At 41.3% G+C, this 25048-nt stretch overlaps 1 protein-coding gene across 3 annotated transcripts in view; it reads right to left on the bottom strand.

The window, feature by feature from the left end:
• LOC144009144 (cadherin-20-like) overlaps positions 1–25048 on the bottom strand; it is a 141113-nt gene that overhangs the window by 43326 nt on the left and 72739 nt on the right. The window contains exon 1 of one of the 3 annotated variants that reach the window (XM_077508693.1): positions 13199–13386. The exons of the other annotated variants lie outside the window; for them this stretch is intronic. The gene's annotated coding sequence lies outside the window, so the exon portion shown is untranslated. Of the gene's footprint in view, positions 1–13198; positions 13387–25048 lie in introns of those variants that run through there. 3 annotated transcript variants of the gene reach the window in all.

Below are 25048 nucleotides of genomic sequence, written 5' to 3'. Positions count from 1 at the left end.
ACTATTTAATTAGCATTTTCCTCTCTTTTACCCCAAGAGAGGGAGAAGACCACGTCAAAATGCCAGGGCCAATTTTTTGGTGCCAGTCCAGCCCTGTACATTTGGTACAAACGTCTATCATGAGGAGAAAGATCTCATGGGTGGGGCTATTTCTTAAAAGACACCCCCCCAAAAAAAATCTGCCATTTCGGTTTGAAGCAGCCTCAAACTGGTCGTTTTCAAAGATCCCTTACCAAAAAGTATATTGAAGTATGCTTGAGGTACACTCAAAATTAGGAGAGCATACTTCCAGTTAAGGTCGCTACCTTTGGTATCAGAGTTCACTGGTTCGAGCCCCCGTCAATTCATTACTGTTTTTTTTTGTTTTTTGCTGTAAACTAAACTGTGGACATAAGTATATCACAAAGTATACTTTCAAATATATTTCAGTATACTGAAATATACTAAAAAGTATGCTTAAGTATACTTCTTAATATACAGTACTTTATAATACTTTTAAATGTACTAAAACGGGCCAATTTAGTACTAAGGAATTTTTTGAACAAGAATAAGTACACTTCAAAAATAAATTTAGGTATACTTAAGTATACTCTATATCATGTACTTAAAGTTTTTGGTAAGGGAGGTGTAAAAATGTTTGGAAAATTCAGCCCTCCCAAATCAGTTTTACTTAACAATATGAAATTTGGTCAAAATGTCTGCACGAGTAGACCCACAAAAAAAGTTTCAAAAAGCCACAGCAAGTTTGATCTTTGGGTTCAAAGCCGACATTTTACATTCAAATTAGCAACTTACACCAGTTTCAGTTTAATGTAGCAGCATTAAATTTGGAAGATATGCCTATCATGAGTAGACCCACAAAAAAAGTATCAAAAAGCCATAGCAAGTTTGATCTTTTGGTTCAAAGCGGACAATTTAGATTCAAATTAGCAACTTGCACCAGTTTCAGTTTCATGTAGCAGTATGAAATTTGGAAGCTATGCCTATCATGAGTAGACCCACAAAAAAAAAAGGCTCAAAAAGCCATGCCAGAAAAGACACATGAAGCTTGACTTTTTGGTTTGATAGAGACATTTTACATTCAAATAAGCAACCTGCACAAGTTTCAGTTTCATGTGGCCGCATGAAATTTGGTAGACCTGTCTATCATGAGTAGACCCACAAAAAAAGTCTTGTGCTGGAAAAGACACAGGAAGTTTGACTGTTCGGGTTCTTTATGACAGTATAAGGTGAAAAGAAGCTCAGACTGGCACACAAAAACTAATAACAAGAAAAAGGATGTGTCAAAAGCCCGAGGACGCTAGCATCATCTTACTGTTCACATCTTAACGTGACATTCATTCATCATGGCGTCATCGGCTACACAACTTTCTGACCCGCAACGTGATCCTTATTTTATTGTCAGCAGGTGGACTCTTTTTGTTCCTTGCGGGAAAATAACCCAACGTGCCGTTGTCAACATGAAACATGACAACTCACGTCATGTTTTCCTGTCATTCGGCCCCTCGGAAAGGGAGACGGGAAGTCATTTGTCTTTACGACGTCACGCGAGCCCGGCGTCCCTGTCTTCTTCTGTCTTCAAGGTGAACTTTAGAATGAATAACACCGACAATATTCAGGAAAACGTGACAGACATTGCACAAGCAGTCAATTCAGGTCACGGTTGAGTCTTCACAGTGTCTCAAGGGTAGACCACGGAAGGACTTCTCACTTCTGACACCATTTTGTCAGTCTCACAAGCCGAACGTCGCAACAAAAACCTTGTTCGAGTTGTTCGAACATTTCGTTTACCACTTTATTTGCATGAGCTAAAACATAAACTAGACGTAAAGGACCTATTAAGTGCAGCATGCAAGCATGCAATGCACTGATGCCATCTTCGTACCATGGTGAAAGCATACAAAGCCAGAGACAGACCGATATGTTTTTTCAGAGCCAATACCGATGCCGATTAGTAGCAGTCAAGGAGGCCGATAATCAATATTTGAAGCCGATATTCATTTTCAGTAAAAAGGGGGAGGGAAATACTGGTGTCAAAATTTTTTAAAATACAAATGCCAATCTTGACTCTGTTGTAATGTCTTAAAGCATGTTCATTGAACAATTTTGCAGACTTTTCAAAATGTAGGTTTTTTTTCATGATTGTTAAAAATTCTGATTTATTTTATTTCATTTGTTAATTTAATTTATTTATTTAATTCATTTATTTTTAATTTGATTTATTTATTTATTTTAAACAAATGTTCAGGGAGCTCCCAAGGTATTATCAGTACGTCTTACAGTAAAATGGGAAAAAAATAAATAAAAAATAAATAAAAAATAATTAAAAAAAAACAAAGTAAAATGGAAATTTATGCAAGTAAATACCATAGCTCGCTATAGTTTTCTACAGTAAATATATATTTTTCCACAAAATTTAAAATGGCTTGAAATCTTAAACGTTCGCATTTCTTTGTTTTAATGTCAAACAAAAACAAATGGTTCAGAGGGTTTCCAGGGTCAGTAGCATATCTTATAAAGCTCCCGAGGATGAAAATGGTTTGAGAGTTATCTTTTATTGGCCGTCAGATTTTTAAAATATTCTTAAAAAAAAAAGGTCTCTATCTCTAATGCAAGCGGTATGAAATAGGTTCAAATTTGCTGAGGGCATCTCTAAGAAGAAGTATGTAAACATGGGCCCTAAGATTGACCCTTGAGGAACCCCAACATTCAATTGATTCGCATTTACTCCCATGGAAATTTCCCAAACGTGAAAATTCCTGGAATTTTGCGACTCTCGTTGTCCAAATAAGTGTAAGTGCGACGATTTACAGTCCCGTCAGGTTCCTCCAGTGTGCCGTGTTCTAATTTGAGGCTACAGAGGAGTTGAAGCTGAAGATATTGCATCTCAATGGGCTCTCGGAGCCAGTTGAATAATTGAAAAGCCAGGATCACTTTCCAGGTGACGAGGCTTGGATATGTGCGAGTCTGCTTGCGATGTTTGGAGACTGCCGGCGTTGGGCCTCCTGTGCTTCAGTAGGCGTACGCGCTCCTTAAATAGGCTGATGGGTCAAACACTCGCCCAGCGGACCTGCGAGGCATGGAGGCCAATTACGCGTGTTCTGCTCCTGCGCAAACACCTCCGTGTGTCCGCAAGGAGACGCGCCGTCCTCTTGTTTAAACAGGGGAAATGTGTTTGCTGGATGGAAGGAGTGGGCGGACAGAATTGTGCGGGTTTTTTTTTTTTTCCATTTTTTTTCCTCACGCTCTCCTCGTCAGTCTCATCCACTCTGACAAGCTTCCCGGTGAGCGTTCAGAGGGCTCTTCTGCAAAGAAGACGTGAAAATCAATGAGGTTTAGATAAGCTGGCTATCAATCCTGACATCTTCTCTTCATCTTCTCCGTCGCTCTGCGAGTGAACAAACACACGCCTGCCTGCCAGACATTCTACTTTGTCTTGCTGCTTGTACGCATCACATCAGAGCGTGTCCAGAAGGAGGTGGGGGGTGTTACGTCATACGTGTCGGGGAAGGGGGATTGCGGGTTATTCTGCACGCTGCCCTGGCCCGAGATCGGGAACTTTTTTCAAAGACTTTTCTTGGCTCTGTTTCGTGCTCCCCGTTCACACTGGTCCATCAAAGGTGGAGTTTTACCAGCTTGCTGCACCGTGTGCAAAAACTGAAATCTTAAGTAAGATATCATTCATTCAATGTAAGCTAAATTTGCTTATTTTGCTTTAAAAAGTTATTTTTACTCCATATAAATTTGTCCGGCAGTACGGTAAATGAGTGGTTAGCACGTCCGCCTCCCAGTTCTCTCGGGTTCGAGTCCAGGCTCCGGCCTTCCTGGGTGGAGTTTGCATGTTCTCCCCGTGCCCGCGTGGCTCTTCTCCGGGTACTCCTCCCACATTCCAAAGACATGCATGGCAGGTTGATTGGGCGCTCCGAATTGTCCCTAGGTGTGCTTGTGAGTGTGGATGGTTGTTCGTGTCTGTGTGCCCTGCGATTGGCTGAAAACCAGTTCAGGGTGTACCCCGCCTACTGCCCAAAGCCAGCTGCGATAGGCTCCAGCACCCCCCGCGACCCTTGTGAGGAATAAGCAGACAAGAAAATGGATGGATGGATATTCACTCTGTTATTCGTCTCTGTATGCCCTGTCATTGCTGTCAAGTGGCAACTAGTTCAGGGTATACCCTGCCTACGGCCCGAAGCCAGCTGGGATAGGATCCAGCACCCCCGCGACCCTTGTGAGAACTAATAATGATAATAACGATAATGGATGAACGGATATTCATTCTGGATTAACTTAATTAACTTAAGTGCAATTAAGTTGGTCAACAATTCTCTGTTTGATCTTAAATTGGTTCAACAATTCTTTTTTTAAGAGTGTTTTTGTGTGTTGAGGTCTGGACAGCGCAACCAACCAACCGCTGTGTCTCATCTATTTGCTCCCTCAATCCATGAGTTTCATTGAAGCAGCATTTCTTTCATGTCAAGTGTGTCAACTTCTCATAGTGTTCATTAAGTCAGTCTTCTAGTGTTGCATTCTCAGAAGGAGGCAGACCCCGATTGCCGGCTCCTGGCCGTTAGTGAAAGAAGCTCTGTGTTTTCACGTACAAATACTCAGGAGGTCGGCACCAGTGACAGAAATGACATCCGAGATGGAACGCGATGCGCCCACAGAGGGAGATAATAGCCTCGGGGGTGTTCCATCTGCTCGTCGCCCGAGGTTCACGACTTGGGTGGCGTTCTGGACTCTCGCTCTCTTTTATCTGGCACAACGAGTCCATTCAAAAACATCTCAGCAGGCTTCTATCATTGACCTCAAAATAACTTTCTTTTCTTCCTTTCTGAAGTTGTGCCGTGAAAGTGGCAGGAATGGCCGGAACAGACCGGCATGATCACAAAGACAGAAAATGAGACCAAGTGGCGCCAAATCAGAACGGAACCTAATCACCTCCAAGTTGAGCTTCATGACTAATGACTGTGGAAATACGACATAGCAAAGACGAAAACACCGGGGAAGGATCCTCGTCACCGTATGCATGGCGACGATGGCTTTGCAACCGATTGACTGGGCGTGCAGGTTAAACAGCTGCAAAACACAAAGCTATTATCTGATTTGCTGAGGTGGGACCAACTTGTCAGATGGGACCTAATCACTCTCAGCTTGTTTATCACAGCGGCACTCAAGAAGGAGTGCTTGCTCGCCGCCAAATGTCACGCCGAGCGCTCCCGTTGTCTCCACTTCCTCGCCCCCTCCCTCGCTCGCGTCTGCTTGGCGGCGTTCCCACCGGGCGGGCGTCCTCCTCTCATGACCCCATGCGACGTCTTCAAGGTGCGTCTGCCGAGCGCGTCGACACCAATCACGCTGAGAGCGCGGCAAACACAACGGAGCGCCCGCTGAGCGCCCGCCTGCCTCTCTGTTTGTTTGTGTGCATGAAATTGGGATTGGGAGCGTTTAGGATTCCACTTCGCTCGCTGATAAAGTCCTAACTGCGAAGGGGGAACGAGTTTATTTTGGTGCTTTCCTCCCGTGCAACCTGAAATCTCCTGGCGCCGATCACAAAGCGCAACGGTTTTCTTTTGCTTGTTCTTTGTCCTGCTCATTGCAGCGTAAGAATCCGCCATTAACGACCAGCAGATTTGGAGGCCATCTTGTGACTTTTTCCAAGGTGATGATCCTGAGTGTGTTTCACATAAACTACTTGAACGAATTTCATTTCAAGGTTGGCCCACACTGCATTACGTTTTGCCGCAGCAAAATGTTGATTTTTTTTTTAGTCACTTGGGATTGTGGATGATTTTGTAAGATGCATTACGTCCACCCAATGGACTGCAACTTTGGACTGGTCACAATTACGAATGGCATTTGCAATTCATGTTTGCTGATTTTTTTGGGGGGGAATGTTGAAAAACCCACTTAGCATTAGCAGTAGTAGTAGTAGTAGTAGTAGTGGTACCAGGAGTACAAGAAATTGTTGTAGTAAATTTCGCTTGAGGATGACTAATTAGCTACTCACTGTTTTTGCGCTCAGGCCAAAGGAATCAAATTATTTCTTTGCCACCATCTTCAAGGAACTATGTTGACTCGAGTTGAGGAGCTTCACTTGTTCAAACGTTGTTGTGCTTTGCCACTATCTTGTGATAGATGCCAGATAAAGGCGGGAAAGCATGACTCTTCTAGTAGAAGGGGTCATGATCTGATGACATGAATCTCCTCTCCTTGCTTCAACGTAGTTCTGATTCGACTTTGGGCAAGATGCGGGGTACATACTGGACTGTTCCCCCAACATTTACACCAATGGACAATTTTGTATGCTATAAAGTTAACATGCATGTTTTTGGAAAGTGGGAGGAAGCTGGAGTTCCTACACAAGCTTGGGAAGAAAATCAGAACAGTCAGTGCCAAGACTTGGACCCTGAACCTTACAAATGAGCTGGCTTCAAAACAAACATTTCCATTATTTATGTTTTCCTTTTTTTATTTTTTTTTAAAGTTTGGTGGCAGTCTGCGCTGTTCTGAGGCTCATTTGAATCTGAGTTATTGTGTTGTGGAGTCCAAAGGTTCCAACCTTTTTGAAATCCACACCAGGATACGAGCAGAGGTGTTGTGTTGTCTCACGTCCTCATTAGCATTTGTCTATTCCGTGTTTTTTCCCCCTCTTTTCGGCAGCATCTCAGCAGTGAAAGACGACAGGTTGTCCTTTGAGCGGGGGAGTCTCATTAAGTCTTTCAACAATGAACCTTTGTCTGGCTTCTCTCCATTGTCGTGCTTTATTTTTTTTTTTGCTAGAGAGTTTGTAACGCACGATCCCGACCATTGCGGAGGTCACAACTTCCCGCTAACCCGTCGTTAATACAGCTTAATCTGCGGGAGAGTCTGGGCAAAAGATGAAGCTGATTGCTCACCAGAGACGCTCATTTCTTTTTCGGGGGGTGGGGAGTCAATTATAAAACTTAAATAGGCAAAGTTGGAAAAGTTCGCGTGTTGATTGCACAGGCTTTCTGTTGTTTTCCAAAGAGTTTCCTGGGCGGTGTAATCACCTCGCTAATATGCACAGCCTTTTATCCCCGACAGTCGCATTAATCAAGTGGTGCTGCTGAGCACGAGCGAGCGGATGATTGGGACAATAAGTGGTGCGTGTCATCCAAACAGCCATTAAGTGTTTGGACACTACACCTTCATTACCGGGCCGGCCGGGCCGCCGCCCTGTTGGACACAAATGCCTCCCTCCCCGTTAGTCGCATGCATCCGGGAAATGTCCCGCGGGTCATACGAGGCCTATCAGGAAAGTTCCAGGACTGAAGCCTTAAACGCATCATCAGTGCATTCGGCGTACTTCCAAAGGTGAACACTTGTAGTTTGGATTTGGCCAGTACTGGAACTCTTCTGACACACCTCATATGTAGGGAAAAATTAGAATTCGGTGATAAAATTGGCATCAGGAGAGACACGGCAGATTAAACTCGTGCGTCTGGCTCCAAATTGGCCGGCGAGGGAAACAAACGGCCACTACACGGGCTGATGGGAGCCATTCATCAGGGAAGATTGAGGAGGCATTGCGGAGATGGCCCACATCTCCATAAATCATGTTGACAATTGACTTCAACTGCAAGTCTGCCATAAACAGCCCATGTAGGACACCCCCCCACCAACCCTTCCCCCAGTGTTCAGTCCCCGCCAGCAGACTGAAAGAAAACGACAACCCGACGCGTCGTGCATCACCTGCGATCTTACTACAACACTCTCAATTAAAGCGATAAAGGCAATTTTTCGGTAGCTTTACATTTTAGTTCCATGTTGCCGTCTCACAATATGTCACTTATCTCTGCAAACAGCCCGTTTTGTTTGACAACGTGATGACTAAATCTCTTTTATTTTCTACACCGACACCATCTGATGAGATACCTTTACAAAATGTTTGCCTTTATAAAGATAATAATGCTGTTTTTTGATGAACAGAGCTATTCATCGTTGAACAATACGCTGCCACCTTGCAATTTACCTTGCATGTAACAGTGAACTCTTTGGACCAGCTCCAACTTACGGCACTAAATACATTCATTTCATTGCCAACATCCCATCTTTTGTGATACACAATTTTCTACAATGCCACGTTCTAAAATAGAATAACAAGGTCGGGGTGTCATTGTCTCCCATTACTCCAAGATTGCACCGGCTCAGTGAAGAGAATCAAGATCTCAATTATTACACAACAAATTACATCGAGTTGCAATTATGATTCAAAATGCGATGCATCAGCGATGTGACATTAATTATGTATGAGGACTCATCATTACGTTAAAGGGGAGTCTTTTTTTTTCCACAAGGTAAAACTTTAAAACCACTTTATGTACTGCAGGGTCAATGCCGAATATGCTTTTAATTGGCGTTGTCATTTTGAAAATGGCGGACCTTCACTCACCCTAGCCTCTGAGTCATGGGAGGAGCAAATCAACGTGCGAGTGTTTTTTCTCGAAGGGTAACGCAAGGCAAAAAAATGTTGCTTGCAATAGTAGTTGAAACATTCTACCGCCTGAAATTGACAATAAAAAAAAAGCGCCTTCGGGCTCGCATTGCAAACGTCACGTGTCCAAAACCAGGAAAACGGGCGAGCCGTGACGTTCGCAATACGAGCCCGGGGGTAGTAGAAATGATTAAAAGTCAATTTTCCTCTTTAAAATGTAAAGCATACAAAAGCGCAGTGCGCCTGCTTTGTCTTCACACACCAGCACAGACGTGTTGACGAGTCGAGTGATGTTTTACATCAGCGGGACATCTGAGCTTTCCGGGGCTCAGCATGTGGTGTTTGCGTGGCTTCCGCCAGATGTTGACTGGAGCGGCGCACAGATGATAAACTTTGACAAATCCTCCATCCAACACTCTGCGGGCTTCCGCTTTGCTTTGTTTGCACACGCCGCCGCCTCGCATGCCGCACGCTTCCCACGCGTCAACACCGACCACTTTAACACCAGCCGCAAAACACAACATGGCAGCTAATAACTAAATTAAAGTCAGCTGTCTGCCTCCGGAGAACTCACTTAGATCACTTTTTATTGTAATAAACACTGTGTCGACTCACAGAGTCCATAAAAAGTCAATAACTCTTTCTGTAAACCATCAATTCATAATTGCACTTCATCAGAAATATGAAAGATTGCATTTTTTTTTTTTTTTTTTTAGAAAGACAGAAACATAAAATCAGAAAAAGACTTGTTGAAAGCAGTGAACATTATTTCATTTTATGGCTGGGCATCATTTTTAGGAACAATCACATTCACACTGAATAGACGTTTCGTGTTCGATAAATAATTTAGCCTACAATTCAGAAATAGTATTAGAAGTTTTGTCAAAACCACATAATGCTTGTCCAACATTAGCAACACAGTCACTTTAAAAGTGCTTCAAAATTTAACAAGATTAGCTAAATCTTACATTTTTTTTTTTATGTACATTTTCAACACATAGATCTGCTAGCGTTAGCACTAGCGTACACCAGCCTCACTTTATTTAGAAAGAAATATTTCACTAAAATCCTTTTTAATGTGCATACATAGATAGCTCGCTAGCCAGCTATCTATCTATCTATCTATCTATCTATCTATCTAGATAGATAGATAGATAGAGCGCCACGTGTGATTTCAGACTGTACCTGAAGTTGTCACATGACTAGCTAGCTAGTTAGTAGGGGTGTAAATTGCCTCGCACCTGACGATTCGATCCGTATCACGATTCATAGGTCACGATTCGATTCGATTAATCCCGATATGAATTTACAAGTCGATTGTTGCGATTTTTTTTAACTCAAATTTAGAAAATACCATTCAGTAAACTTGTACATGTACACTGTAAGATTTGTATGAAGTTATATTATTTATTTATCTGAAACTTCAGTGTTATAACTGTGAGCCACTGTATTTAACAAACAGGTTGTAACCTTTTTCATGTTAGAACAGCATTGAAATAAAATATTAAGGCTTAATGTTCCATTAATATAACATTCGTCCATGCTTAAGGTGTGAAAGTTAGACGTTTTGTTGAATATCTTTCCATCAAAAATGGATGTTAAAAAAAATCGATTCGGCTGCCTATTGAATTGATTCGAGAATTGCGTGCTGTAGTATCACGATATATTGCCGAATCGATTTTTTTTAACACCCCTACTTGTTAGATAGATACATTTTGGCTTTGAATCCTAATAATTATAATTCATAATGATTCTATCCGACGCTAGCAGAATAGGAGCCATTGTTGAGCATACGGTTGCTTCAACCAAGAAAAACAAGCTACTCTGATGAAAGTCAGCGGACAACATTGTCAGGTGTCCCTTCGCTGCAGATGATGCGGGTGATAAACGTTGTACGGGTCCCCTGTGAAAGGCGTGCGTGTGAGTGTGTTCGCGTGAGCGTCTCACGTTTCTCTATCAGCGTTCCCGCGGGCCGGGCGTCGTGTCGTATGTCGGCGTCAACGTGATACCTGCGAGTCGCAGAGGAAAGCGAGCGCTGGGAACTTGTCCAGAGGTCATCTTTTATAGGCGGACAAAGCAAACACGTGTTAGCAGTGGGAGAATGTACAAAAGGGATGTACACGTGCATGCTAGTCCTACAGCCGTACTACGAGTACTACGACTATTAAATCCAGTTATGTATGATCAACCAATTATTTAATTACAATTGTGTTTATTCGATGTTTTAAGACACCCATCTTGGGTAAAACAACTCAACAAACATCACAGGACTCTCGATCATTGAGATTCTCTTTGGGTGGAATTAATGAACGGACTGGGCCGCACGTTGCCCCACCCCTGCATTAACAGGGAAGGACAGCTCCATATTTAAAGAGTTGTTCTTTGGACATGTGTCCTTGGAGACTTGAATGGAAGCAGGAAGTGAATCAATCCCAATTAATTGAGCAGTGGAGGTCCTGGTGTCTATTACTGGATGTAATTACTTGATGTAATAGGCAGAGCCTGCGTCACTGATTGCTTTCTTCAAGCCAGCCACGAATCATTCGGTGAGCTTGCAGGCCCGTTGCAGCAGCTGCTTCATTCAAATCAACACTGGCAAATGCGAAACAGCCTTTGTGGAGTTTGTACACGCTTGGTCCAAATATGGACCTGACAAAAGACATACAAAAACGAAAAAAACAGGGCCGTGTTCCTTTGGGTCTGTTTGCGGAGGCCAAACACAAAGTATCAAAGCTTCTCTTCGTTCACCAGCGCACCTGCGTGCTCTTTTCAAGTACTCCAGCTGAACATTGATGTATTTTATTTTTTTTATTTTTTTTTGATGGAGCTGGAGTTGCAACATGAGCCCGGAGGTAAGTTGATCCATCCTCAACCTTCAAAGCTTCCGTACAAAGCACACAAAAACCCAAGCGAACCGCTTCATCATCGTGCCCGAAGAGCCTGTGTTGCATTCGCTATCGCCATGACGACGTGCGCGACAGCACGCCAGGTTGTCCGGTAACAAACGAATCATCAAAGAAAGCCGAGGCGACTTGAGTTACATGACAGGTGTACAACATCCACCTACTCGCAGCACACCATTTCCCCGGCATCACCTGCGGCGCTACAAATGAGTTTTATTTTTTTTCAAAAACTCAAATTATCTGTTCTCAAATCAACTTTTACAACTAAAATGAATGGAAATGCCGTTAATCTGTTCCGGATCACCCACAAAAACTGCACTATAAATACGTATACGTACGTTTATGCACGGAATATATAAAAGTACATACACGTTGTGGTGATGTTATTGACCAAACAACAATCTACCGTCAAGTATCAACATAAACAGCCAATGACAACAACATACATAAGTGGCAAAATCTCTTTTCAGGAATGAGATGCCTCTAAAACAGAAGTTCACTTGTGCATTTGTATTCCCAAAGTAGAAATGAGGACCTTGAAAAGAAAACTATCATCGTAAGATTTCAGAAACGTTCTCACTTGTTATCAAAGTTCAGATATGTTTTCGGTGAAATGAGTGGTTAACGAGCTACCTAAAACGTAGCTTATACAGAATGTGACCGTTCATTCCTAAGGGAATTAGTTTTCATGTGCATGGGTGAGGTTCAACCGTCCATCTATTCTCTAGCGCTTGTCCTAATTATCGTTGCAGGTGTGTTTGGAATGGTCGCGAGTCAAACGCACGTAAGCATGCAGATTGCAAACTTCACACAGCAGATCCGATTCAATCCCAAAACCTCAGAATTGTGAGGCGGAACACTAGCACACCGTGTTGACCCCTTCAGGTTGTCCCGAATTGTGAAGATCTTATATTCAACTCCAAAGTCAGCATAGGGGACAATGTTTTCAACTAATTTAAATAAAAGTATGTTTTCCACTTCACCAGGTATCCATCCATTTTCTATTGTGCTTATTCTTATTAGGTTGGTCTACCAGAGCTAACTTTGGGTGGGATTGGTCGCCATTCAATGGCAGGACATTATCAATCAATTCATTGTCTTCAATGAACCCCAATGCCTGTTTTGGTATTGGTTGGATTGCCGGTGGCAAAACTTAAATAAGCACCCGCAAAAACTTGCAGACTCCACAGCAAAGTCAAATTTCAAACCCTGAACTTAAAGACTCTGGGGCAGACGTGCTAACCATTGCTTACTGTACTTTCACTTAAAGGTTCTTCCGTATTTTGAACCTGCAAACATAAAATCCAGACGAGGATCTTATATCAAACTCCAACGTAACCGCTGTAGACGTTATTTCAAACTACATTTGATCTTTTCAGCATGGTCCCAAGTGACCTCTGATCCTGATCCCAAATAATCATCGAAGAAGAAGAAGCACTAAAAGACGGAAGCTGCACGCAGTCGCTGATGAGCGCGCTGACCCCGCGTCACTTCACATAACTCTCGTTTAGTATTCAGTACGACGCTTCGGCAAAAGTGTTGATGCAACAACAGCATCAGCGGGCCAACTGAGTCCGGCACGGAGGGAGGTCGGTTGGCAGGGGTGGTGGGGGGGGTGGGGGGTTTTGGCGGGGTCACGTCAGTGCCTCATGAATCGGCCGCACAATGAAATCTTTCTCTTAAGAGGCGGCGGACTTGGCAGAGCCGCCTGGTGTCGGCAAAATAGAAATTCTGCTGGCTGCCGTGGTTACTCAACTCCATTGACCGATCCACGGATAAATTCTCCTTAGTCACTTTGTCAAACTGCTGAGAGGTTCACCGTAAATAGAAAACAAGATGGGGTTACCTTTTAGGTACTGGATGCTCAACTTCTTCTTCTTCTTGCTCTGAAAAATCTTGCAAGAACCAATCAAGCAACAGCACCTCCTACTTCTTCCCTGCTTGCTCCTCAAAATGTGCAATCAAGTCAATTTTCGGGGAAAGACGCACACTTCCTCTCGTCGCCTCGCCTCCGCCTGCACTGACTGCCTTCCCGGCGCTCCTCATCCTTCTCCTGCCCTCGCCCTCCCTCCTTCTTCATCCTCCCTCCTCCTCCTGCTGCTGCTGTAACCCTGCTGCTGCTCGCCTCATGAATGTTTAGACACGCCAATTGCAGCTGAAAGGCACCAAATTAACCCACAGGATTGGAAATTCGCTCACTTTCTCCCACTTTTGAGATTGTTCTTAAAGCTCTCCCACATCACGGCGGCTGCGACCCCGTTGAGGGGCGCGATCGTGCCTCGTCCGGGCGACTGATTGCATTATCGGGCCGGTTGCTGCACACCGAGCGTGAGGAAATTGCACAAACATTAAAGAGGGATATGTTTGATGAATAAGTAAATGTTTACCACCCCGCGGCTCCCCTCTGATTAATCATTTATTGTCCGCAAATGAGTCAAGCTGCTGAACAAATTGAATCATTAGGCGTCAACTCACGAGCTTCTTCACAAAGCTCGGAAAAAAGAAGCGAAAAAATGTTCACGCCAAGTCTGTACAGTCCCTTGTTAATAAAAGAAGATCTTTAGTGCTCAAATTCACCATTTTTCAGGCGTTCGCATTTTCACGTCGCAAAGCTTGCCACCGATATCTACGATATCACCGATGTTTACGATGTCGGCTTCCATTTGGACGCTTCAAACCAACATAGACGACTTCCTGTTACACTGGCTCCTTAAGACATTTCCAAGCGTCCCAATTTTGGGCCTTTTGGTGAAACTGGTCTTCATTAAAAATCAAAGTAATAAAAAAAAAAAAGAAGCTTAGAATTTAGTGTTTCTCATCTGTTCCAGATTCTTCTTCTTCTCCTCATTTGGGCGAATTTACATTCTAGAATTCAATCATGACTGTTTCAAACCAAAATGGCCGACTTCCTGTTTAGTTTCATCAGTGGTCCTTGAGACATTTTCCAGTGTCGTCTCATGGTAAACGTACAACAAATTTGCTGTTGATCAGTGAAACTGGTGTCTTGGACAATTATTTTCCCTAACTTTCCCAACTGGATGAGTTTTGGAGGGTTATGTTAGGCACCCCTAAAATACATACATTGACACATCACCAGCTTTTATATAACAAAGATTCCTGAAATGTTATTCTGCTTATATTAAAATCCCAATGAGTCCAAATGGTCAGAAATATTTTGGTATTTCCAAGTACACTAGATCAAGACCTGCACCAAGAGGTGTAGGCTGTCTTCAACAGGGCTGATGTTCCACAATCAATCTCGATATCGTCCCCTTTAAATCCATGTTACCATGACGTCCGATTCACACTGACTGTGGAACGGACGCGGTGCGTTTTCCGTACGGCGACCGTATGAACGCTGCAAGGACAGAACGCATTCAAGTCTGTGTGTCAATTCACACCAGCTGCGGTGCGGAGTGTCTGCGGTGCGGTGCGGAACGGATGCGGCGATACGGAAGGTTTCCGCAAGCGTAAAGCGAAATCTGACACTTCCCCAAAAAATACTCAAAAAGATCATCAAATTTAGATGCTTATAGGCTATTTTGATGCTATGATCTGGCTTGCCAGATTTGATGAGCTCCCGGGCATGTTGAGGCGATTATTTCCACAAATGTTCTCCAACTCCAAATGATGTTGGAGTAGGCGTCCACAAATAAAGCTCGCTCGTGTTCCTGCAAGGTAGCGCCGAGCTTCTTAGTGGCGTGAATCCAGCTTCTTATGTTCTGCCGCACTGTCTCCATTGTTCTGGAGAAAGCTCCCTGGAGTCGCGCTTGGGACGTGATAGTGACGCGCCGTTAGCTTCCAGGCTCTGCGCCAATGCCACTTAGCAAACACGGCGCAGGTAAGAAAAGGGATGGGGTTCGCACCTTTCCCAACATGTGCAAAGGATGTTTTGACAATGGGGACGAAAGAAAAAGGGCATAGCAACGGAACTGAACCGCTTGGATGGAATGTACGGTCACAATGATGAAAAGCGGGTCTTCTTTGGTGCGTGGAAGCCAGAGAAACGATGAAGAACATAGCGCCAGTGCTGCTTGAGCTATACAACATTACCTTTAAATAAATGAACTTAAATGTCAGTTTTGTAGAAGGGGGGGAACACGGTGAAAGTACAAGGGACTGGTGACCAATCCAGGGTGTACAACATTTCTTTTGCCAAATGTCAACTGGTAAAGGCTCCAACTTACCGGTGACCCTAATTAGTAAAAGTACTACGGACAATAAATGGATGGATTTTCTAGAAGAAATGTTTACACCAACTGATATTAGCTTAGCTTAGCATGAAGGAAAATATATTACCAAGTGAGCCGGATCGGAAAAATAACGGTACATAACTTCAAAACTATTACCATCAATTATACGCAGATTTTTGCTATTTGTGGGCCAGCCCTAAATTACGGTGCTCAACTGTCATGATATTGTGCCAAAGAATAACAAAAATCCAAATGGAACGCGGCAACACTTTGGCTGTATGATTTACGGATGTGTTAAATCTACCTGTTTTGCATATATATTATTCCCAGAATGCATTGCATGGCGTAGTTAATGAAGTTCTAAGGACGTATAATCCTTGTCATATGTATTTGTGTTACCAGTAATTGAATTTGTGTTGTATTTAACACGTTTATATAACGTTTAACAGTCTGTGATTTTTATTTATTTATTTATTTATTTTTTAAAACGAACCGTAACTCATTGACTGGCAGCCATTTTCACTGAAGCAGCCCCGTTCGCTCCCATCTGTTTTTACTGGATTTGGACTGATTTCGCAAGGCCCACAGTACATTCTGTTCTATTGCTATAAAAACATGGAACCTACCAAAAGAAACTTTAGAGTCTCTTATTTCATCAGGAAAAAAAAGTGTATTTGTATATTTTCGTTTTGCAGAAATTAGCATAAGAATGTAGCTGAGTTTCATCATTATTCACAAACTTATTGAAAACACTGACAAAAAGAGCTTGTTGCAACATTGTCCTGGTTGATCTCTTATATTCTGCTGTCACCTGCTGGCCGTTTTATGTAAAAACGACCATTGCTTGAAGCAACCTCTTCATGTCAGAAGCTGGATCAAAGCTTTCTGTATGCTCGGGCATAAAAAACAAATCAAAACCTAAAAACGTATAAATAGGTTTTGGGGAGTGAACGACAAAGTATTATTATTATTATTTTTTAATTTACACGTTTTTGGGTTTGAACGAGTTAAACCCCTTTGCGGACCTGATCCGGCCTCCCGGCCGTATGTTTGACACCCCCGGTTTACACTTTTAATCCGACACCCCCTGGAGGTTGCATGACAGTTTGCGCATTCAAGCTTTGCCGTGCCTGATGCCAAACACAAAGCCCTCCTCTTCTCTCCGGTCCGAAGGCATGATGGTAAAATGTTTGCGTATTGATCGTGCACGCTCTCACGTCGATTTGAATCGCCTGCCTGGCAGCTGCTGGATGCGCCGCGTCAGGAATGAAAAGGAATTAAGAGCAAAAAAAAAGAATCCAAAGTGCTCTTTAAGCAGGCTTCCATTGTAGCCAACGCTGCCGGCAATCAGCTTGAAGAGCCACCACGATCGATATACACAAAACAAGACCACCGACAATCATTTTTTTTCTTCCTTGGATGTTGTTTGACAAAAATATAACAAGTGTGAAATGTTGGCGTGTATGAGCTATGCAGCTGGAGGACATGAATGGGATTATGTTAACAAGGCGGCCATCTGCATGCTGGCAAAACTTCTCAATGAAAGCAATCCAAGTGCATCACTAGGGCTGTGGATTTGGTCAAGTAAAAAATACAAAAATAAATAAAATAAATGAAGAAGCGAAAAAAGTCTCCGTCCTGGACTCGGTTCCCGTGACGCTTTATGGTGAGACTGACTTTTTACTCAGCCAGCCGGTGAGCCATTGATTTCTGGGCTTTAGCCTCAGGAGATGAGACAGTTTGCATGTTTGGCCTCCAGGAGCTATAAATCACATCGATCAGCCGCCATAATAAGGCCATGCCCACGCATCCCCCCGCAGAGGCTTGAAAAAACAATTAGAGACCGAGAAGAAGAAGCATCGAGGAGGCCAAAAGGCTTCAAGAGGGTGACGCTTAGGGTGAATAAGCAATGCATTCATTATTATTTTGTATTTTGCATTCATTTTCAACAAAAGTGCTGCATTCACTGCAACACATTTATAAAAAACTATGCACGGAAATATTCGCATATTTACAAACTTCAGGTTAGCAATACTTATTCACCATTTGAATGATTATTTTTACTAACATCAAAACCTACATTGACCTCATTTTGATGATATTTATGTGATTGCTGCGAAGCAAAGCAGGCACATATTACTATCCTATAAAACGGCGTTTATTATTTTTCTTTACTTAACGGAATTTTTCAGACAAAATGCGGCCCGAACATACTGGCTAAATGAGGTATCAAAAGATGCGGCTCAATCCGATTCGGCGGGGAATTATTATTTTCGGAATTCCGCGTTACCATGGTGACGCAATCCCCCCCCTCAAAAAAAAAACTCCCCAAAAGTCCGATAGGAATGAATGGAGCATGATCCACAAATCAAGCACCTTAGGGATTGACCTGATTCCAACAGGAAGTGTTGATTTCAACAGGAAGCGACCCAGAAGTGACCTGATTTCAACAGGAAGTGTTGATTTCAACAGGAAGCGACCCAGAAGTGACCTGATTTCAACAGGAAGTGTTGATTTCAACAGGAAGCGACCCAGAAGTGACCTGATTTCAACAGGAAGTGACTTGATATCAACAGGAAGTGACCCAGAAGTGACCTGATTTCAACAGGAAATGACCTGATCTCAACAGGAAGTGACTCGGAAGTGGCCTGAAATCAACAGGAAATGACCTGATTTCAACAAGAACTGACCCAGAACTGACCTGATTTCAACAGGAAGTCCCCTGATTTCAACAGGAAATGACTTGATTTCAACAGGATTTGGAAAACTGTTCAGTGCATGCGGCTTTTCACCTTGCAAGAGTCAGCAATCACATCCAAAATTTCCGCAGAAATTTTTCTAGTTAGTGTATAATATGTATTGCAGAGACACACCTAGAGTTACGTTGAGACATTTTCAAACAGGCAATGGTTTACTGGTTTTGAACATATAGTGTCCAAATGCCAATACATATATATAATATGTATTGCAGAGACACAGCTGGAGTTACGATGAGACATTTTCAAACAGGCAACGGTTGTTAGCAACTAGCATCGAGCAAACATTAAATCATAAACAACATAATGCATCCGTTTTGTTTACTTTTTAGGGACTGAATACTAATGCTGGGTGAGTGCCGATACCAGGTATCGGGAATGGGTCGATCAAATGTTCTAGCTGTGCATCTGAATCTTGCTCGTAATTTGTCATTTTGGCTCGCTAAGCTAAAGAAATCTAATAAAAACATAAAATGACCAAGCGACAGCTCGTTACTTGAAAAACCTGTATGAAATTCGAGGAATTGTTTTCACATTTATGAATATTTGAGCCTTGGTGGAGACCTGTGCTCTACTTTGTGGCGTTGTAGTTATTTCATTAATAAAACAAGTGCAAGCTTCCACGTGTCACTGATGGGAAAAAGAATCAACACAGAAACAATAAGAGACAAAAGTATTGGGACAAGCAAACCTTTGCTGGACTTTTGGGAACTCTTCCCACAAAGTCGTCCAAGACTAAACTGATTTGTGTGAGTGATTTCATCTAAATGTGTTGGAAACATAAAAAACCTCCCAAAAAAAACAAAAAAAAAACCCCAAAAACTTGCAAACATGTTGCACCAAGTTGGACAAAGTTTGACTTGTTGTCAAGTCTGCCAAAGGTGTCAACGCTCGGATGCATGATTTATATTTTTCGACCATCTTCCCGACAACGCAGCATTCATTTTTCACAATCGCTAAGTATTCTGTATGTTCCTCTTGTCCTGCACGCTCTTGATGAATAATTTGGGGCTGCTGCAGAAGTGAAATGTTGAGAAAAGCCGAGCCTCCGAGGAGTTGCGCGGTTTGATCCTGACCGGCTTCTACAGCTAATCTATCTCCAAAAAAGCCCGACGCCGTGCAATTGCATGTCAGTCAGCGGGCCGGCCGGCCGGCCCGAGTGGATTGTCTCGTAGTCGCTCGGTAAAAGACGCGCCCGCCAGGTGGGCTTTGTGCCGGAGGATGCGCAAAGAATTCCACCAGGACAAATTTGAAAAAAATTCAATGGAAAGCTGCATTGAAGGTATTGCATCAGTCGAGCGAGGAAGATTAGACGGATTCTTCAAGCGCCTCTGTTTGTCAAATGCAACTTTCAGATGATAAACTGCATCACAAAAAAAACCTGTTTTAAAATTGGTGTGCCATCATGAAAGGAGATTTTCTGTACAATGGACTACAAGTCACGTCATGAATTCACTGGCAGCCATTTTCACTGAAGCGGCAACCTCCTTCGATCTCGGCTGTTTTACTGGATTTGGACTGATTTTGCAAGGCCCACAGAATATTGTGTTCAATTGTTGTAAAAACATGAAATCTAACAAAATAAAGACTGGGGTCTCTTCTTTCATCAAGAAGAAAAAAATGTCTGTTTCTGTTTTGCAGCAATTAGCATTCGAATACAGCTAAGTATTCACATTCCTGGTGAAAACCAGGGTTATTATAGTTTAGGAATTTTTCATTTTAGTTAGTTTTTATTTCATTTTGAGTTATTTTTTTTAATGTAGTTATTCTTAACTCATTCAAACGCAAAAACGTGTAAACACGTTGTTTTAATACTTCGTCCTTCGCTCCCCAAAACATATTTACGTTTTTTTTTTTTTTTCATGCAAAAGAATACAGAACGCTTTGATACAGCTTCTGACATGAAGAGTTGGCTTAAAGCAATAGTAGTTATTACAAAAAAGGCCAGCAGGTGGCAGCAGAGTACAAGAGATCAACCAGGGCCATGTTGCAACAAGCTCTTTTTATCAATGTTTTCACCAGGTGAAATAATGTAAATAATGATGAAACTTAGCTATATTGTAATTCTAACTGCTACAAAATGGAAAGAGATACAAAAATACTTTTTTTTTCCCTGATGAAAGAAGAGAGTCTAATCTTTCTTTTGGTAGTTTCCATGTTTTTATGGCAAATTTCTCTGTCAATATACAAATAAAAAAAAAAAAAAATTTAAAAAAGGGGAATGTGAGTATAAATTAAGAACAGCTATTTTCTCCGAAACAAAATATAGAACAAAAAAAATAAAATCAAATAAAGTTGTGTCATTTGCGGTTGCGGATACAGAGACCACAATAATCCATTATTTATACAACTAAAAACTTTCAAATTTAACCGTCTCAAAAATAATGTTTAAAGCCCATCATGAAATTTTACCAGTTAATATACAAATTAAATAAAAAAAAAAAAAAAAAAAAAAAAAAAAGGAAAGTGAGTATCAATTAAGAGGAACAGATATTTCCTCCAAAACAAAATATAGAACAAAACAAAAAGAACGATCAATTTCAACTCATGGTGTTGGCTTATGGAACAATCTGGATTGTAAAACAAAATCATCTGTCTATATGTATTTAAAAAAAAAAACTTCACAAAAGCGCAATTACTGGAAAAATACATATCGCACTAGGACATGCTGCATTTTCCTTTTTTTAAAGGAATGAAATCAAATTGAATTGAATTGAACTGTATCAACCCAACCAGCAGCCCCGCATATCCCCTCTAGTCGACCCCCCCCGTTTCGGCGTGGCGGTTGGAAGCAAGCCGGTGGTTGTGTTGAGCTCCTCTTGGGATTACCCATCTTGGCTTTCTGGCTCCGCTTGAGACGCCACTCGGGAGAAGCTACGTGCGCATCTGCCACTTGCCTCCCAGGGGGAAGCGTAGCGTACAGGCTTTCGCCTCTTTCCAGCCACCAGGGACAATGTGGTCCCACATCATGATTTTTGTCATATTTACTTCGATTGTTATCATCACGTGACAAAAACAAAACAAAACGCCTTTTTGGAGATTCCGAGAGCTACAAAAAGAAGTCAGCGGCTTCTCGAGAATTCAATTTACCGTCAGAAATAGTCAACAGGTTTCGCACTTCGGATTATCAGCCATGGATGGTTTTCAAAGGAGATCAGCGGAGAGAGAGAGAAAAAAAAAAGACCCACACCGCAGAATAATCGCTCAGGATAATCTTCGCGAGACAGCCGATAATCGGAATCAAACTGACTTTGATCACTAGGGAGGGTTTCGCGTCACAATCCTATCAAGGGTGTTGAGAACACACATGAAGATTTGCAATCATAAATAGTGAATAGGTTTAACATGATTGAATAGATCGGGGGAAATAAATCATTCTTATGATCGCTCAGGATAATCTTCTAGAGACGTTGATCAGCAGAACCGAGCTGCCTTTGATCAGAAGGGATGGAAAAACATGTTTAACATTTACGATCATCGACCCCAACTGACTTTCATGCAGACCAAATCACCCTGAACACACCACAGGATAATCGTTTAGGATGACCTTTTAGAGATATAAAAGAATCTGTCTCTTTGCTGACTTTGATCGGAAGGGGGGAAAAAAACTATTATCAGTATGCCCATGATTGTTTAATTGGAAATTAATGAGTTAATTAGTTAATTGGGCCTGTGGTCAAAAATTGCAGGATAATCGCTCAGGATTATCTTCTCGAGATGTGCATCGGCGGAACCGCGCTGCCTTTGATCACACACACCACAGGATAATCGCTTAGGAGATGTCCAAGAATCGGTCCCTTCTTGACTTTCATCAGAAGCGGGGGAAAAAACACAATTATCAGTATCCCCATGATTGGTTAATTGGAAATTAATTAGTTAATTGGACCTGTGATAAAATTTGTGGATTATCGGTAGTTTATAAGATACAAACGAGTGCCGGTCATCACGTCGGCTTCTCGTCAGGTGTTGTGCACACGATCGATTGTAAGTCGTAAAGATGTGAGGAGATTTTGACCGATTTGAAAGCAAAGTCACGCTCGGCGTCGGGCTTTGATTCCAAGTTAGCACATCGTTAAGGAAAGAAGCGCTCTAACGAGGCCGAATCAGAGGGGCCGCCGATTCTCAGCCGTCGATATTTTTGGTGTAATTACATCCTGAGAGGAATCCGGGCGTCGCTTTCCCCGGCCAGAAAGACGAGAGAATGTTTTTTTACTTTTTTTATTTTGTACCGTCGGCGGCTGTAATTATCCGTAAACTCCTTCTGGCGCCTCCTCCCTCGTGGCAAGGAGGAGATTGACGGCAAAAGAAAGCTTGTTGTTGTTGTTGTGATGCCGGCGAGCTTCTTGTGCAATTAGAACAAATGTCAGACGTGTCAGAAGAAGAAGAAAAGGAGGCGCTAATTGAAAACATAAAAAGATCCCTCAATTAACTGCGGAGGCGAGCGAGCGAGCGCGCAGAGGCGAATTATTTGCATTGTTAGGCGGCGGGCGAAAAGGCGAAATGCATCGAGCAGAACAACCCTCGGCGGGGAGTCGCAACCAACAACATCAAACGCAGAAAAAAGCAGATATAAGCGCCGCCATCAAATAGGCGCTAATTCAACCAAAAGCTGCGCCTTTGAAGGAGACTGAAGCTGCTTTTTTTTTTTCTTCTTTCCAAACACAGGTCTTAATAATAACACGTCTGTGGTATGCTTTCGTTAAAAGACCCTGAGGATCAACAATTAGCGACTTACTTTTGCTGCCTGTTTATTGTCAAGGTGAATTTGGATCGTTTTCGGGGTAGATTGAGGTTTGGGATTTTTCATGACAGCTTATTTTTATTTTATTTATTTTAAATCTGGTTAGTTTGGATGAATTTTTAGAGGAAGTTGGTTTGTTTTTATTTTTTATTTTTTTTAGAAAATTACTTATTTTATTTATTTAATTTATATATTTATTCATAATTTTATTTATCTATTTATTTACTCTTTATTTATTTTTAGAATGAATTTGATCACTTTATTATATTTCATGTCATCATCAGTCATTTATTTATTTATTTATTTTAAATTTGGTTAGTTTTGATTAGTTTTTAGAGCAAGTTGTTTTTTTTAATTACTTATTTTATTTATTTATTTATTTATTTATTCAGTCTTTATTTGTCTATTTATTTACTATTTATTGACCTACTTCCTCAGCACAGGTGATATCATCAGTCATTTATTTATTTATTTATTTATTTATTTATTTTCATTTTAAAAATGGTTAGTTTTGATTAGTTTTTAGAGCAAGCTGTTTTTTTTAAATTACTTATTTATTCATAATTTTATTTGTTTATTTATTTACTATTTATTTATTTATTTATTTTAGAATGAATTTGATCACTTCATTATTTTTCATGTACAATCAATACTTTTAAAAAAAAACAAATTTTCTACTTGCTGTCGATTGTTGATGACATCACCTGTGCTGAGGAAGGAGGTAAACGACTAATCATGGTTCACTTGTTTTCCGGGTTTGGTCAGCAAACTGAGCCGTGATTGGTCGTTACCTACTTCCTTAGCACAGGTGATCTCATCACCAGTCGAGTAGAAAGTAGAAAAAATTACTTTTTAAAGGTACTAATTGTTTATGAAAAATAATGAAGTTACCACATTAATTATAGACAAAATATTAACTTTTTACTGCTGAAATTGGCTCAATGAGTCAAGTATCCTTTTCACCGATTAATCGTCAAGTCATTGATTATCAAATTAATCAACTATTTTAATAGTCAAGTCATTTTTTAAATTAAAAAATTGTCCAAATCTTCTGATTTCAGCATATCAACAGTAATTGTTTATTGATTTCTGTCGTCCTTCATGAAAGAAGATCGATTATCTTCTGTGTTTAATCAAAAACATTTGCAAACATCTGTTTTTACTTTGGAAAACAAGAATGAAATAAACAACAATCACTGGTTAATAAACAGCAATCAGGGGAAAATGCTTTTGTTATACACTTGAATGCAAAATTAAAATAAAACCAATTAGTCGATTAATCAAATGAATAATCGATAGATTAATTTTAAATTTTTTAATTTATTTGAAAAATATTCGATAGTGACAGCACTGTTTTAGTGTATTCTTTCTAAGCTTTAGTGTTAGTTTTAGTTTTCTTTTAACGATATGGAGTTGGATTTGTCAAATGAAGATAAAATAAAGGTCACTCAGTATTGTCTAATAATAAAAAAATTAAACCGATTACTCGATTAATCGAATGAATAATTGATAGATTAATCGATTCGAAAAATATTCAATAGTGACAGCACTATTTTATTTTATTCTTTATGAGCTTAAGTATTAGTTTTAGTTTTCTTTTTAAATATATAGAGTTGGATTTGCTAAGTGAAGATAAAAAAAAAGAGTAGTGTCGATAAACATTTTTAAGCAATACCGTTTTAAATAACCCCAAAAGCTCATATATGACATTAATGAGCAAAGACGAGCATAAAGATCATATTTGCCATAATTCCACTGGTCAACACCGTCCATAATGATTGCACCCCATTTGTGGAATTGACATTTCATCATCAAGTCACTAAAATACAAATAAATAAATAAATCATAGACTTGTTCATGGCGGCACGGTGTTCGAGTGGTTAGCACGTCCGCCTCCCAGTTCTGAGGACTCCGGTTCGAGTCCAGGCTCCGGCCTTCCTGGGTGGAGTTTGCATGTTCTCCCCGTGCCCGCGTGGGTCTTCTCCGGGTACTCCGGTCTCCTCCCA

The sequence above is a fragment of the Festucalex cinctus genome, chromosome 20, assembly GCF_051991245.1.
Source record: "Festucalex cinctus isolate MCC-2025b chromosome 20, RoL_Fcin_1.0, whole genome shotgun sequence".
Lineage (NCBI taxonomy): Eukaryota > Metazoa > Chordata > Actinopteri > Syngnathiformes > Syngnathidae > Festucalex > Festucalex cinctus.
This window is presented reverse-complemented; position numbering and strand designations above follow the sequence as displayed.